The sequence below is a fragment of the Solanum lycopersicum genome, chromosome 4, assembly GCF_036512215.1.
Source record: "Solanum lycopersicum chromosome 4, SLM_r2.1".
NCBI classification, from domain to species: Eukaryota; Viridiplantae; Streptophyta; class Magnoliopsida; order Solanales; family Solanaceae; genus Solanum; species Solanum lycopersicum.
The window spans coordinates 12,272,326-12,289,403 of record NC_090803.1 but is presented as its reverse complement, the minus strand read 5'-3'; the positions used below and the strand labels follow the sequence as shown (position 1 = coordinate 12,289,403).

The following is a 17,078-nucleotide window of genomic DNA, read 5'->3' as shown; positions in this document are numbered from 1 at the left end:
AAACACACCATTTTGCTCATATTTGCCTCCATTATTCAAAACGACAATCAACAATAACCAATGCTCTGATACCACTTTGTTGGGAAAGACAAGGCACTAACAAAGAATGTCTGACAGGATAACAGCGGAAGAATACCCAAGTCTATATTTTCCCTTCTCGATTTGAACCAAGAGAATACAAACAACCACAAGCAATATGATAGTAAGGCAGCAAGTAATTCAACCAAACAAATATAACAAGACAATAATAAACCAATCACACAAGACACCAAGATTTACGTGAAAAACCTTTCGATGTGAAGAGTAAAAAACCACGGGACCAAAAGCTCCACTATAATCACCAAGAGTTACAATATTGTTCTCCAAAATTGTCCACAAAACAAGTGCCAAACAACGAGCAACAACAAAATAAAATTGCACCAAATCTAGAGAATTAAAGGAGCAAAAACACCAATTTCGCAGCTACTGTTCACGACAGCAAAACTGAAGCTGCAGGCCACCAAATCCAACTCTATCAGTTCCTAATCAAAGATTGAGATGAAGATAATATGTTGTCCAAAAATCAGCTCAATCGGACAAGAAACTAAGCGGGGATCACAATTTGAAGTTGGCTGTTAGGGCTGAATTTTTGACTGCGAAAATCTCTCTTTCTCTCTTTTTGGCTGCTGAAAAAACACTCTTGTATGTCTGAAAATAAGACCCTAAATAGGTTTATATTTGCCTCATAAAAATGGGCCTATGGGCAAAAATGGGTTGGTCCAAATTGGACTTTTATTTATCCACATAGGAAGGGAAAAAGGTCCATAACCCAACAGTACTAAGAGCGACTGCAAATCCACCAAGTGAAGCACTCATGTCCATTACATTACATATTTCTTTCTCGTTTACATCAATCAGTCTCCAGAAATGACGAACTTGATCTTGCCAATAGATTGTATCTGCTAAGAACTTCTCTGGATCAATACCTGCAGCAAACCGATTATAACATTTTTAAGCAAGCATTCTTTCCCCAAAAGGAAGTGAAAAAGAATTACTCATGTACGTTTACCAATGTTAAAAGAAAATGGCTTCAAAGTTGTATCTGGAGCTCAGTTGCATTCTTCCTAACTAAATCTACTTGATCTATTACTTTCCTCAGGAGTATATGATCAGGACTAAGAGTCTTTTAAAATTTTTACCCTATATACTATATAGTTTTATGGTACCATAGTCATTAGAGGAAACACTCATAGTATGAAAAATAAAGGTGTTACTACAATCATAAATACTGCTACTGATACTAAATGAAGAAAGATTGTTTTTCTTGCTCGTGATTACCAATCTTGAGGGATATTTCAGAAGACTTATTTGACAGAATATAAAACTTAACATTGTATTACATTTTCATTCACTTTAAGATTGTTCCAAAACTAAACAACTGGCCAACAGAATAATCAATTAATTGAATAGAACACTAAGGAAAAGAACTCACAAACCTAGCTGACTAAGACTTTGTGAATACTCTGAAAGACGTTGTGACCAAGGCAGTAGTTTCTTTTTATTAGATAATGTGTCACTTAGAGTAATACAGTTCCTCAGAGGTGTTCTCCATGATGGTTTAAAATCATCCTGAGAACCACAGATGTTTACAAGTTTCTCCTCTGCATTATGCTATGTTGCTTCAGTTGTCAAGAATGGGCATCATAACGGCATCATGCAGAAACGCTAACTATGTGGTCATACCATATGAACAAGGTATATCACATAACTTCTTTCACCATGAAGAAACAAAGTTCTGTTCTTAGTCAGAGAGTCTGAGCGATGACAATTTAATAGTAATGAGAGTTTGTTAAGTAGACTTCATGGATGACTAGAATTATTTAAGAGTTTCAAGACTATTACAAAGTGGAAAGAGGAGCTACATGTGTATAGTAGTTAGTATGAGAGGCAAACAATGGCATTTGTTTTTCAAAATCAGATATATGCTAATCCTATAGCTAGAGGACCGGAATCTTCGAGAAAATCCAAAGTGTGCTTGAGTTATGAGGACCTGTTTTGTGAATGTACATTAACTTTGCTTCTAACATGATAATGAGTTCCAAAAGTACAATCTTTGAGAATCTAGATGTTGTTTCAGTAATGAATGTGCAGGATGTAGGAAGCCAAAATATTCACGAACACTCTCCAGAGTTAATCTCAAACTAGTCACATACAGAAAAACACATTTAAACTTAAAGATTTTACTGTATAATAAATGCAGCGCTCACCATTTTCATGCCAATCAACTCGACATCTCAACAGAGTTGCTAGGATATGGCAGCTGCTTTGGCGCTATAGCAGATATTGTTGCACCGATTCTTCGTTCCAAAGCAAATTGAATTTGGTTCTCATGATCATCTTTAGGAGCAAAGGACGTTGTTTCTATACTTAAAGGAAGAAGATAGGCAGAGAAACTGGCAACACCACAACCAACATCAAGCACTTCAAATACCCCTGCAGATCATAATGCAGCAGAGAAGGACTGCATGAATCGGAATCCGCTTATTAAGACGGACGACCGAGAAAGAAAGGCTTCGAGTTCGAACAATGCTTGATCTTAGCACTTTCTCATTAGTTGTCATATTTCCTAACCTGCACCAAATAACTAACTTAATAAATGACATACATAAAAACTTACATGTCCACATATTGAGACTAAGTCATACCTTAGAAGAAATAGACGAACATCATGATCGGCAGATTTGGATGGAGTCTGTAAGCAACTAACAAATATGTAAAGTATAGATTTGGCAAATGGGCGGGTTTGGTCAAATTTAGGTGGGTTGAAAATGGATAATAATTCAACCCGCCCATATTTAAAAATGGATTGGGTACTAAATGGGTTGGGTGAAATACTAGTTTACCCATATTTTCATGAATTTTGAGTGAATAATAGAAGCTTAATCCGTTTGGCTAATCCATATTTTATGGGTTGAATATGGATATCAACCTATATTTTACTACCCACGTAAAAAGTCACTCACCCAACCCATTAAAATATGAGCAAGTTGGGCGGGTTATCAAAATATGAGCTCATTTTGCCAGCACTAGTCACAAATCATGAGCGCTCCCCCGTTTTTACATTCAAAGCACCAATAAATATTCTACAAATTCTTCTTTGTTGAAAATCTTCTTTCCCCTCTTCGTCGCAATTTGTAGCAGATGAGTTTCTTAAAATTGAAATACCAGAGACCCACTTCACTAGAATCAAGCTCCCATGTTTAATTCAAATGATAAAAACTAAAATGCAGATATAACAATTGTTAGTGTAATCTTTTTCCTTTTAGAAAAAATTGAAAAATATATATATATATATATTAACAAACAAAGAAAATCAAAGCTTGATGATTAGCCTAGAGAATGAAATACCCATTAACAAAACACACAAAAAACAAGTTCTCTTAACACAAAATTCTAAGAACTCCCAAGAATCATAACAAAATTATAGATTTCCAAACACTTCCAGCACCCATTTCCCTAAAAACCATGAATATCGTTTTGATCAACAAAAAGATATCATAAAAACAAGAAAAAAATTAAGCATTACTAGTCCAACATAGATGCAAATCACTACATTCTTCAATAGAAAGCTGAAAATTTTTCTATCGCGATAACAAAAACCATAAAAACGAGAATTGGGGGTACAAAAAAAGAGAGAATTGGGCGTAACGAGAAAAGAAAGATTTTTCTAATAAGGTCTTTTAATAGAAGAGTCCAATTCAACAAAGTTATGTTTGGATTGGAGGAATCTTTTATTGGATACAACAATCATTTACTTATGAATAGTAAATACACACTTAACAATCCTCTCTTTTTTCGTTACTCTCAATTTTTTCATTACCTCCAATTCTCTTTTATGATTGATGTTATCGCTAATAAAAAAATTTCAGCTTTTTATTAAAGAAGGTAGCGAATTCCGTTTAGGTTGGACTAATAATGTTAATTTTTTTTCTTATTTATGACATATTTTGATTGATCAAAATGATATTCATGTTTTTAGGTCAATGGGTGCTAGAAGTGTTTGAACATCTATAATTTTGTTATGATTCTTGGTATATCTTCATAATTGTGTTAAGAGAACCTGCTTTTTTATTGTGTTTTGTTAATGGGTATTCATTCTCTGGGCTAATCATCACGCATATATTTTTTGCTATTTTTTCTAAAATAGGGAAAGAATTACGCTAACTGTCATATCTGCATATCAGTTTTAATCATCTGAACTAAACATGAGAAATTTTCTTCATTATAGTGAAGTGGGTCTCTGGTAATTCAATGCTACAAATTGCAACGAAGAGGGGCAAGACGATTTTCATCGAAGTAGAGCTTGCAAAAGATTGGTGTTTTGAATGTAAAGATGGATGAGAGCTCATGATTTGTGACAATGGGCAAGACATTTTGCTAAAAAAATCAATTTTTTTGGTATATTTGATGAAATAAACTAAAAACATGATCATCATAAAAATGTTTCCAAATTATGAACATTTTCTAGTTTATTTTATCAATTATACCAAAAATAAAATTATTTTTTTGGCAAAAAGACTTGCCCAGAGTCACAAATCATGAACTCTCTTTCATCTTTACATTCAAAGCGCCAATCTTCTGCAAATTCTTCTTTGTTGAAAATCTTCTTGCACCTCTTCGTCGCAATTTGTAAAGTTCGTTGAAATTGAATTACCATTGACCCACATCACTATAATCAAGAAACTTCTCATATTTAGTTCAAATGATCAAAACTAAAATACAAATATGACAATTATTAGTGTAATTTTTTTCAATTTACAAAAATAGCAGAAAAAATATATACATTAAGTAAACAAAGAAAATCAAAATTTGATGATTAGCCCGGAAGATGAAATACCTATTACCAAAACACAAGAGAAGGAAATTCTCTCAACACAAAATTCTAAAGAACTCCCAAAAATCTTAACAATATTATAGATTTTCAAACATTTCTAGCACCCAATACCTAAAAATATGAATGTCATTTTGATCAACCGAAATACATCATAAAAATCAAAACAAGAAAAGAATTTGCATTACTTGTTCAATGTAGATGCAAATCATTATATTCTTCAATAGAAAGGTGAAAAGTTTTGTTCAACGATAACAACAACCATAGAAAAGAGAATTGGGGTAATGAAAAAAAGAGAGAATTGGGGGTAACGAAAAATAGAAAGATTTTTCTAATAAGATTTTTTAATTTAAGAGTCCAATTCAATAAAGTTTTACTTCCAATCAGTTACTTGTGAATTTGCTCACACACACTCAACAATCCTCTCTTTTTTTGTTACCCCCAATTTTCTCTTCTATGTGGATGTTATAGCTAAGCAAAAATTTTCAGTTTTCTATCAAAGAAGGTAGTGATTTCCATCTAGGTTAGACTAATAATGCTGATTTTAATTTTTATGACATCTTTCGGTGTTAATCAAAATGACATTCATGTTTTTAGGTCAATGGGTGCTAGAAGTGTTTGCAAATTTATAATTTTGGTATTTCTTCAATGATGTGTTAAGCGAACTTGCTTTTTAGTTAATGGATATTTTTTTTCTCCGAGCTAATCATCAAACTTTGTTTGTTAATGTATATATTTATTTCTAAATGGGAAAGAATTACACTAACAACTGTCATATCTGTATATCAGTTTTAGTCATCTGAACTAAACATGAGAAATTTTCTTCATTATAGTGAAGTGGGTCTCTGGTAATTCAATGCTACAAATTGCAATGAAGAGGGGCAAGACGATTTTCATCGAAGTAGAGCTTGCAGAAGATTGGTATATTTGATGAAATAAACTAGAAACATGGTCATCATAAAAATGTATCCGAATGATGACCATTTTTCTAATTTATTTATCAATTTATACCAAAAATAAAATTGATCTTTTAGCTAAAGGACTTGTCCATAGTCACAAATCATGACCTCTCTTCCATCTTTACATTCAAAGCACCAATTTTTTGCAAGTTTTTCTTTGTTGAAAATCTTCTTGGACCTCTTCGTCGCAATTTATAGAAGATGAGTTTCTTGAAATTGAATTACTAGTGACCCACATGACTATAATCAAGAAACTTCTCATGTTTAGTTCATATAATCAAAACTAAAATACAGATACGATAATTATTAGTGTACAAGTCCTTTGTACAAACAAAGAAAATCAAAAGTTGATGATTAGCCCGCAGAATGAAATACCTATTACCAACATACAATAAAAAAAGAGATTCTCTTAACACAAAATAAAGAACTCTCAAAATCAGAACAATATTACAAATTTTCAAACACATTTTGCACTCATTAACCTAAAAACATGAAAAAACTTGATGATTAGCCCGGAGAATGAAATACATATTACTAAAACACAATAGAAAAGAAATTCTCTTAACACAAAGTTCTAAAGAACTCCCAAAAATCATAACAATATTATAAATTTTCAAACACGCACTCATTGACCTAGAAAACATGAATGTCGTTTTGATTATCGAAAGATATCATAATAATTAAAACGAGAAAAGAATTTGCATTACTGGTCCAACGTAGACACAAATCACTGCATTCTTCAATAGAAAGGTGAAAAGTTTTGTTCAACAATAACATCAACCATAGAAAAAGAAAATTGGGGTAAAGAAAAAAAGAGAGAATTGGGGGTGCCGAAAATTGAAAGATTTTTCTAATAAGGTTTTTAAAATAGAAGAGTTCAATTCAATAAAGTTATACTTACAATCAGTTAGTTATGAATTTCTCACACTCAACAATCCTTTCTTTTTTTTTACTATCCCCAATTTTCTCTTTTTATGGTTGATGTTATCGCTAAGCAAAATTTTTCAACTTTCTATTAAAGAAGTAAGAGATTTCTGTCTAGGTTGGACTAATAATGTTGATCTTTTTTCTTGTTTGATTTTTATCACATCTTTCGGTGTTGATCAAAATGATATTCATGTTTTTAGGTCAATGGGTGCTAGAAGTGTTAGCAAATCTATAATTTAGATATTTCTTCAGAATTATGTGTTAAGAGAACCTGCTTTTCTGTTAATGGGTATTTCTTTCTCCAAGCTAATCATTAAGCTTTGATTTTCTTTGTTTATTAATGCATATATATTTTTCTACATGGAAAATTATTACACTAACAATTGTCATATCTACATTTTAGTTTAAATCATCTGAACTGAACATGAAAATTTTCTTGATTATAGTGAAGTGGGTCACTAGTAATTCAATTTCAAAAACTCATCTGCTACAAATTATGACGAAGAGGGGCAAGATGATATTCAACAATGAAGAACTTTCAGAAGATCGATGCTTTGAATGTAAAGATGGAGGAGAGATCACGATTTATAACTATAGGCAAGTCGTTTTGCTAAAAAATAATTTTATTTTTGGTATAATTGATGAAATAAACTAGAAACATAGTCATAATTTGGAAACATTTTTACGATGACCATGTCTCTTGTTTATTTATCAAATATACCAAAAGTAAAATTGATTTTTTTAGCAAAAGGATTTTGCTCATAGTTACAAATCATGAGGTCTCCTCCATCTTGACATTCAAAGCACCAATCTTCTGCAAGTTCTTTTTTGTTGTAAATCTTCTTGACCCCATTCGTTGCAATTTGTAGCAATGAGTTTCTTAGTTCAGATTATCAACACTAAAATGCAGATATGACAATTATTAGTTTAATTTTTCTCCTTTTAAAAAATAGCAAGAAAATATATACATTAACAAACAAAGAAAATCAAAGCTTGATGAATAGCCAAAGATATATACATTAACAAACAAGAAAAATCAAAGCTTGATGATTAGCCTTAACAAAAGACAATAGAAAAGCAAGTTCTCTTAACACCGAATTCTAAAAATCTCTCAAAAATCATAACAATATAGATTTTCAAACACTTCTAGCACTCATTGACCTGAAAATCATTTATGTCGTTTTGATCAACGAAAAGATATCATAAAAATCAAAATAATAACAAAGTCTGTATTACTGATCCAATGTAGAGGCAAATCACTACATTCTTCAGTAGAAAGATGAAAAGTTTTGTTCAACGATAACATCAACCATAGAAAAGAGAAATAGGGGTAATGAAAAAAAAAGGAATTGCAGGTAACGAAAAAAGAGAGTATTGAGGTTAATGAAAATAGAAATATTTTTCTAATAAGTTTTTTAATAGAAGAGTCCAATTCCACAAAGTTATACTTCTTGGATGGGAGGAATCTTTTCTTGGATACAGCAATAAGTTACTTATGAATTGCTGGCACACACTCAACAATCCTCTCTTTTTTCCTTACCCCCAACTGTCTTCTTTTTATTACCCCAATTCTCTCTTCTATGGTTAAAGTTTGCCTCCAGTTTCTTGAGAGAATTGTAGTTTGTACGTCATGATAAAGAGAAAAATTGACAGTAACAAATATAAAAGAATGGAGAAATCCTCGTCAACAAGACTATTAAGGTTAACTGAGAATATACATCACATGATATGAAGGGTCTGTTATTACCGCGACATGTGAAAAGGTTATCCACATTAAAAGATTTTTATCATGTGGCGCACTGAACTAGAAACAGTAACTGAGATGACAAGAAGCTCAATTTTTTAATAAGTTATACTTGGACCTAGTTCATATGCAATGTGAATCTTGCAAGTTATAAGCAAATCGAGGGCAAAATAGCCTGCCTTTTCCAATTGTCTCCTAATAGTCATTGCACTCTTTGATATTTTGGCACTCAATTTAAGCTATCTCATGTGCAAGGGACAAGGATCTAACAAAATAGCACATGACTTATCTCAAAAGCTAAGTGTCATAATTCCACCTCTCACTAGCACAAGTACCGAGTAACTCTGCCCACCAAGATTTAGGAAAATTCGGGGGGTTGGGGGGGTTATGCTGGGATTTGAACCCTAGTCTTTGGAAGTTTATACCTTATCATGCCTTCATCGACTACTAGGCCACTGGAATGCTATTTAATGTATTCTTTTTATAGATCAGGATACCAAAATCATCTTATAGAAAAATCCACTTCTTGGATAAGAACTTGTACCTGAAAGATTCTACAGAAAATGCAAAAGAACATCTATGTGATAGAATCTATTATCTATCAGAATCTACCCAAACAAGTATAGATTGGTATTAACTATAGAGCAGGATATCATGACCAATCATATGTCACTGTTTTTGTTTGTTTGAGTTGATTCTATCAATCCACAGAAACAACACTATCTTTTACCTAGATCCCAGTTCGTAAAACAGCAGAACCTTTCTTTAAAGGAATGTTCATAAGCTTTTTAAGTTATCTTTTTTCTATTGATCAGTATGCTTAACAACCAGTTTTTTCGCAACTGAATATTCCACTCTATGTTTGAGAATCACGAATGAATATCTGAAGTCATAACATAAATCTATTTCCTTGAGAACCTGCTAAAACTTATAATCTATACACCAATTGAGAAAAAGCATTCAACATACCACCAGTTGTTGGCATCTTTCACCATTTCAATCACATACTTTCTTTCTTTTGCGTGTTCCTATTTTAGTGAGTCAATTTACAAAATAACTGGAACAACTACACCAGAATCTTCCACCTTTATGTTCTTCCCAAGGAAAGCTAAGTAACATTTCAAAAATGAAACTGTATTCTAGAACTACATGACCTAAATTCAAGCTAGAAGATGGCGTAGGGCAGAAAAATGTTGAGGAAGTGCACACCAGAATAATTTGCTATATTTTAGCTGTTTTCTGTTTCCTAATTTGTTTAAAATTTTGTTAGCTACTGTTAAGTATAGTTCCTCAATTTCAGCAAGCACTAACTTAGTTTTAGCAGACTTTTCACCATTACTTCACAGCATCTTTAGTTAAGCTGCGATGCATTTATACAGTCTCCCGATATCAATAGACGACATTTTTCGTTTTCTTCTTCGATCAGTTTATTCTCCTCTTTTAAACACTAACATTGGCATCACAGCCCTTTAGTTCTTAAGGGACTTTGTGAGAATTTGTGAGTTATATTGATTGAGTGAAACCCAAACATAACCAAACCAATCCATAAAACTAGCTTGCAGAATAATGGAAGGTGAAGGTATTTTTTCATCAATTGCTTCGCCAATTTTTGATGGAGAAAACTATCAGGTTTGGCTGTTAGGATGGAAGACTACATGGATGCATCATGCATGTGGTCTCTGTGAGGCAGTAGAGGAGGATTATTAAGTTCCCCCTTTACCAGGCAACCCTACAATGGCTCAGATTAGAACTCACAAAGAGAAGAAGACCGGGAAGTCGAAGGCGAAGGAGAAGGAGTGTCTCTATGCTGCAATATCTCATACTATTTTTCCAGAATCATGACTCTTAGATCAGCTAAGGAAATATGGGACTTTCTGAAAAAGGAATATTATGGAGATAAAAGAATTTGAGATGCGAAGTTCTTAAACCTGGTGAGGGAATATAAGATGCAAAAAATGAAGGAATCTGAGATAATTAAAGAGTACTCAGATAACTTATTAGCCTGACCCATAAGATGAAGTTGCCTGGTACCGAACTTTCTGATACAAGGATTGTCCAGAAAATATGTATTACTTTACCTGAAAAGTTTGAAACAACAATTGCTTCACTGGAAAATACAAAATATCTGTCAAACATTACTTCGGCAGAACTTTTAAACTCCTTGCAAGCACAGAACAAAGAAGAATAATGAGGAACAAGGCAACTGTTGAAGCAGCTTTTTAAGCAAGGCATCAATTCAATGCTGGAGGCAAAGGCAGGAAGCAGAAGTTAAAGTAGAGCTATGCTACATCGATAGAAGCTTCTGTAACTGATAGCAATTCTAGGTACAACAACAAAGGTGGAAACTATCCACCATATCAGCATTTTGGGAAGAGAAATCATCCACACTTCAAATGCTGGAAAAAAACTGGTGTGAGATGCAGAAAGCGTCATAAACTTGGTCATGCTGAGATTATTTGAAAAGGAAAAGGATCACAACAATTAAATGGAGCTCAAATTGCAGATGAACAAGAAGAAGATCAGTTGTTTGTGGCTACTTGTTTTGCAAGTAGAAGTTCAAGCGGAAGTTGGTCAATTGATAGCGGTTGTACAAATTATATGACTCACGACAGAGAGATCTTCAGAGAGTTACACAGATCTGCAATCTCTAAAGACAGAATTGGTAATGGAGATTATCTTCCAGCCAAAGGGAAAGGCACCGTAGCTATTGAAAGCTACTTAGGTACAAAGTTAATCTCAAATGTACTTTTTGTTCCTGAAAATTTGTTGTGCATAGGGAAACTTTTGGAGAATGGTTTTAAGCTTATGTTTGAGGCTAAGAAGTGTGTGATCTATGACCTAAAGGGCCAACAAATTTGTCAAGTTAAAATGAGAGGAAAGAGTTTTTCCTTTGATCCAATAGAGGAAAAGTTGGTTGCCTGTCTAAGCCAAAAGATGACAACAAATATACAGGACACTCTTTTACATGCTGAAGAAAGATATGCTTCGAGCCTTCGAGGACTATCACTTATGGAGGATGAACACGCCACTTGCAACACACGTCAATCGGGAAAGCAAAGTAGGATGTCTTTTGCCAAGGCAACCTGCAGAGCATCATTGAAGCTTCAATTAGTGCCCGTTTGGATTGGCTTATTTTAGGTGCTTTTAAGCCAAAATAGTTTTTAAGCAGTTTTGAAGTGTTTGGGTAAAATTAAAAAACACTTATAAGCACTTATTTTAAAGCCAAAATAACAAAAATAAGTCATAAGTTAGAAATCCTAACTTATGGCTTTTGGCTTATAATCTATAAGCCAAAAGCCAATCCAAACAGGCCCCCTTAGTCCATACTAATTTGTGTGGACCACATAGGACTACTTCTCTTAATGGAAGTAAATATGCTATAGCATTCATTGATGATGTGACAAGATTGTGTTGGATTTATTTTCTCAGATTCAAATCTGAAATACCTGAAGTTCTAGAAACCCAAGGCTTTGGTATAATATCAAAGTGGTTGCAGGATTCAAATGCTTAGATTAGATAATGGTACCGACTACTCCTCTGATCAATCTGAAAAGTTTTGAGAAAATGCAGGAATTGAGCATCAACTCACTGTCCCATATACTCCGCAGTGAAATAGTGTTAGTGAAAGGAAGAACAGATTGATAATGGAGATGTCGAGATGCTTGTTATATGAGAAGGGCCTATCAAAAAATGTTATGGGCAGAAGCAGCTAGCACTACTATTTCTTTTGCTGAATAGGTTGCCAACAAAAGCCATGAAGGAAAAAGACACCTTTTGAGGCATGGCACGGGTATAAGTCGTCCTTACAAAATTTAATTATCTTTGGTTGTTTGTGTTTCTCTCATATCCACATTTTAAGAGGGACAAGTTAGATAAGAAAACTGAATCTGGAGTCTTTATTGGTTATAGTACGATCTCCAAAGCTTACAAAAAATTTCAGCCTCATGTAAGGAAAATTATGGGAAGCAGAGACGTATTTTTGTATGGAGAATGAGCAATAGGACTGGAAAAGGTTAACCAAAAGCAGATTACAAGCAATCTACTAGATTTAGATGAGGACATTGATGATCAACCTGTGAGAGGAACAAGGTCACTCTGCATATACCAGAGATGCACAATGTGGCCATTTTAGAGCCTTCTGGATTTTAAGAAGCCGTTTCAGATCCTCAAATGGCAAGCTGCAATGGAGGAGGAGCTTGCCATGATTAAGAAAGTTGTAGCCTGGTAGCTTATGGAAAACCACAACATATGAAGATCATTGGTGTGAAGTGGGTTTATCGTATGAAATTAAATGATAATGGATCGGTTAACAAGCTCAAGGCAAGACTTAATGTGAAAGGTTACTCACAAATTTTGGAGTTGATAAATCAGAAACCTTTGCTCCAGTGCTAAGCTTGATACTAAAAGCCTGTTACTAACTATTGCTGCTCAAAGAGGTTGGAAAATCTTCCAATTAGATGTCAAGTCATCTTTTTAAAATGATTTTCTACAGGAGCAAATTTATATGGAGCAACCTCAAGGTTTTTCTGTAAGGGGACAAGACGACAAAGTGTATCTATCGAAGAAAGCCCTTTAGTTTTAAAACAAGCTCCAAGGGCTTGGTACAGTCGAATTGATGATCACTTGCAAGGATTAGGTTTTAAGAAAAGCCTAAGCGAATAAACTCTATTTATTAAAAAGAGAAAAGAGTCTCATATATCCCTCAATTTTGTCATTTGGAGCTGATATACCCCTCGTTATGAAAGTGACTCATATATACCCTTACCGTTATACAAACAGCTCACATATACCCCTGCCGTTACAAATGAGCTCACATATACCCTTCATTTAACGAAAATGAAAAAATTAGTTTTAAATTGATATTTTTTACTTTTAATTTTTTTAAAAATTACTGGAGATATATATGATTCTTCTATCAAAGTTCAAGGTATATTTTAATTTTTTTCATACATAAATTATTTTTTGACTTCTTTTATCATAATTATTTGAGTTTCTTATTCTTATTTTTTCTCTTTCATTCCTTAGTGTAAAGAAAAAATATTTATAACTATTTCTTATGTCTATATTGTAATTTAATTTTTGTATTCGAAAAAAAAAATTGGTCATCTACAATACAATAAGATTTACAAGAATATTAGTGAAACATAAATAAATTTTGATTATCAAAATAATAATTCTAAATTAGTTTTTGAAACAAAAAAAAGTAAAAAAAAATATGTTTGACGAGGATTAAATTTACACATATAGGATTATATTTTTTAGAAAAAAAAATTACATTAAAGTTCTTGTTTTTTCATATTAGTTAGAGGAAAAGGGCATATGTGAGTCATTTGTTTATAAGTAGGGGTATATATGAGTCACTTTCATAACAAGAGGTATATCAGCTCTAAATGACAAAGTTGAGGGGTAAATTAGACTCTTTTCCCTATTAAAAAGGAGATTCTAGTATGGTGGTTATATCACTTTATGTTGATGATCTTCATGTAATAGGCAAAAGCCTTGAAATGATAGATGAATTGAAGATAAAGATGAAGAAAGTGTTCGAAATAACAGACTTGGGAGAAATGTCTTACTTTCTTGGAGCGCAGCAGATTTGTCAAACCCAAAATGAAGTGTTAATTAGCCAAAATAAATATGCAAGGGAGATAATGAAGAAGTTCTAAATGGAAGATTGCAAACCTATGAACACTCCAAGGAATAAGAAAGAAAAGTTGATTAAAGATGAAAGTAGTGACAAGGTAAGTTATACAAGTATGGTTGGATGTCTCATGTATTTCACTGCCACAAGACCCAACATTCTGCAAGCAGGAAAGTGTATGATCTAGATTTCTGAATTGTGCAAGTGAAATGCACATGAAAGTAGCCAAAAGAGTGATAAGGTATGCCAAGAGAACTTTGGACCATGGTATTAGGTTCGGGAAAAGTTAGAACTTCAAGTTGCGAGGTTAGATGGCATGAAAAGCACCTCAGTTATTTTTTTAGCCTTGGTTGGGGATGTTTATCATGGTGCTCAAAGAAGCAAGGTATCGTGGCACCTTGGTTAGGGATGTTTATCACGGTGCTCAAAGAAGCAAGGCATCGTGGCACAGTCAACAGCAGTTGTTAATCAAGTTCTTTAGCTAAGGAAGACTATGCTAGATCTTGATCTGGCGCAACAAGGAAGCACAGAAGTGTTTGAATAGAGAGGTGAAATTGTTTTATTGCAAGTCAGAAGATCGAATAACTGATGTATTCACTCAGCCAATTCATGTTAATGGGTATGAACTCCTTAGAATGAAGCTTGGAGTATGCAATTCTTGAGCCAGTAGGATTGTTCCAATTGTCTTCTAGAACTACATGACCTAAATTCAAGCTAGAAGATGACGCAGGGCAGAAGAATGTTGAGGAAGTGCATATCAGAATAAATTGCTATATGTTAGCTGTTTTCTGATTCATAGTTTGTTTAAAATTCTGTTAGCTACTGTTAGTTTTAGCATATTTTTTTAGCATTACTTAACATCATCTTAGTTTAGCTACAATGTATTTATTCAGTCTTCCATTATCAATAGAAGACACTTTTCCTTTATTCTCCTCTATCAAACAATAACAGAACTCTGCAGGAAGGGCTTCAATCCCACAACTATGCAATAAAATATCCAGTACCATAGATTGCAACATGAGATATGTCCATGGAACATCCCTTGTGGTCCTATTGGGCATAACATAATCAACAACCAGTTATTCGACTCCACTGAACATTGTCCAATTTTTTACCACAAAAGTGTCCTTGCCAAATTTGCAATGTCTACTAAACCACTTGGCAAAATAGAAGCCAAACCATTACTAATCCACCTCACTGTCTTTCCTATGTAAGCGACACACAACATTTACCCAAATTGCTCAGAGTACAGTACCTTCAATTCTGTCTAGAACCAAATAATTTTTTTTTAAAAAAAAAACATGATTCAATTACCTAAAAATGGTAAACAGCAGTGATAAAGATTAGTTTTTTTTTCTGCATTGATGATTTTATATTGCTTGAACAAAAAACACAAAACAGCTCCTGATTATCTCATCTCTATCAAATTTACCACCCACAATGAAAACATAAAAGCATATTCACTTTCTCTTATACCAAAAAGGAAAAAAAAGGATCACCCGTTGCTTAAAAGCAACTCTAAATGTTTTCATCTTCCTGTCATTAGCCAAACAAAACATAACTTCAACAACACTGCAACAAAGATTCCCTATAACTCAAATACTCTAGTAACTTCTTCGTTAGCACTGAAAGATTTAAACTTTATAATTTTCAAAAAAAGAGTACTAACCAGAGATAGATTCTAAAGAACTGAAATTAGAAGCAATAGACAATTGTTGTTGCTTTTCAAGCTGTTGTTGTTCTTGTTGAGGTACATATAAAGATGGGTTTTTCAATAAGAAGTGTTCCACTATAAAAAGAAACCACCATTACCAAAAGGAAAATCAATATTGTTTGCACTGTATATCAATCAAATGCCCTCATATTTATCCAAGATCCACCACCCATTTTTACCTCTTCTACTCTCTCAAACCCCCCACCCCACCCCCACCCCCCACACCCTCCACACCCATCTCTATGAATTATGTGCAAAAAATATACTAATTGCTAACCCTTTCCCAAGGGGTTCAACAAAATTCACTGTTTTTGACAAGTGCCATGTAAGAAACTTATAAGATGGTGAAAAAGATTGATTATTTAAAGAGGGATAATCAAGAAAAGAGGAAGATAATGTACACTATGAGATCGAAAGAATAGTTGCGTGAGAAAGTAATTTTTGTCACATCATAAAATTATAACGTAAAATAATATAAAATCTCTATTTTTTTAATATTAGTATACATACTTATGCATTGCACGTATATAAAATAATAATAAAAAATAATAAAGTATATGAAAAATAAATAAAAATATAAATAAATTAAACAATTAATTAAATATAAAATAATATACTGTATTTTGAATCAAACTAAAAAGTTGTTATGTGATCCTAATATCAATGATTTTGTAATATTCATACTACCAAGTAATCCAATTATATTAAAATATAACATCTATATTAATATAATAAAGTATTATGTGTGTGAAATAATTCATTCCTCTCATATTAATTGATTAATATTAAGTTTGACTGATAATTTACTATATTTGTTTTCTTCAAAATCATATGTGAATAATGACTATTTATAGTTGTATTAGTATAATTTTAAAACATATTGAATTCTATAATTAATTAAATTTTTATTTTAGTTTGAAACTTGATCAAATTAAATTTTAAAAACTAAATTTAACAATTAATGTTGAAGAAGGATGTATAAAATGGAAGAAACAAAATAAAAGAATACAACTTCTTTGGTATATAGATTATTGTGCTTTGATTGTAAGATTTCAATGTATGCATGGTATATAGATTATTGTGCTTTGATTGTAAGATTTCAATGTATGCACACATCTCAATAATATAATCTTTTTCTTATTTATTTTTAAGGGATAATGTTTAAGTACCCCTTTAACCTATGTCCGAAATTTCAGAGACATATTTATACTTATTACCCTTTAAAC

General features: G+C 32.7%; 1 long non-coding RNA gene across 1 annotated transcript; it reads right to left on the bottom strand.

Moving 5' to 3' along the window:
* Window positions 1-297: 297 nt before the first annotated feature.
* On the bottom strand, window positions 298-16,288 carry LOC104646891 (uncharacterized). The gene is made up of 5 exons (XR_011220586.1): window positions 15,808-16,288; window positions 10,579-11,583; window positions 2,685-3,258; window positions 2,247-2,610; window positions 298-965 (listed from the first exon to the last, which is right to left on the bottom strand). It is a non-coding gene; the product is annotated as an uncharacterized lncRNA (long non-coding RNA).
* Window positions 16,289-17,078: the final 790 nt, after the last annotated feature.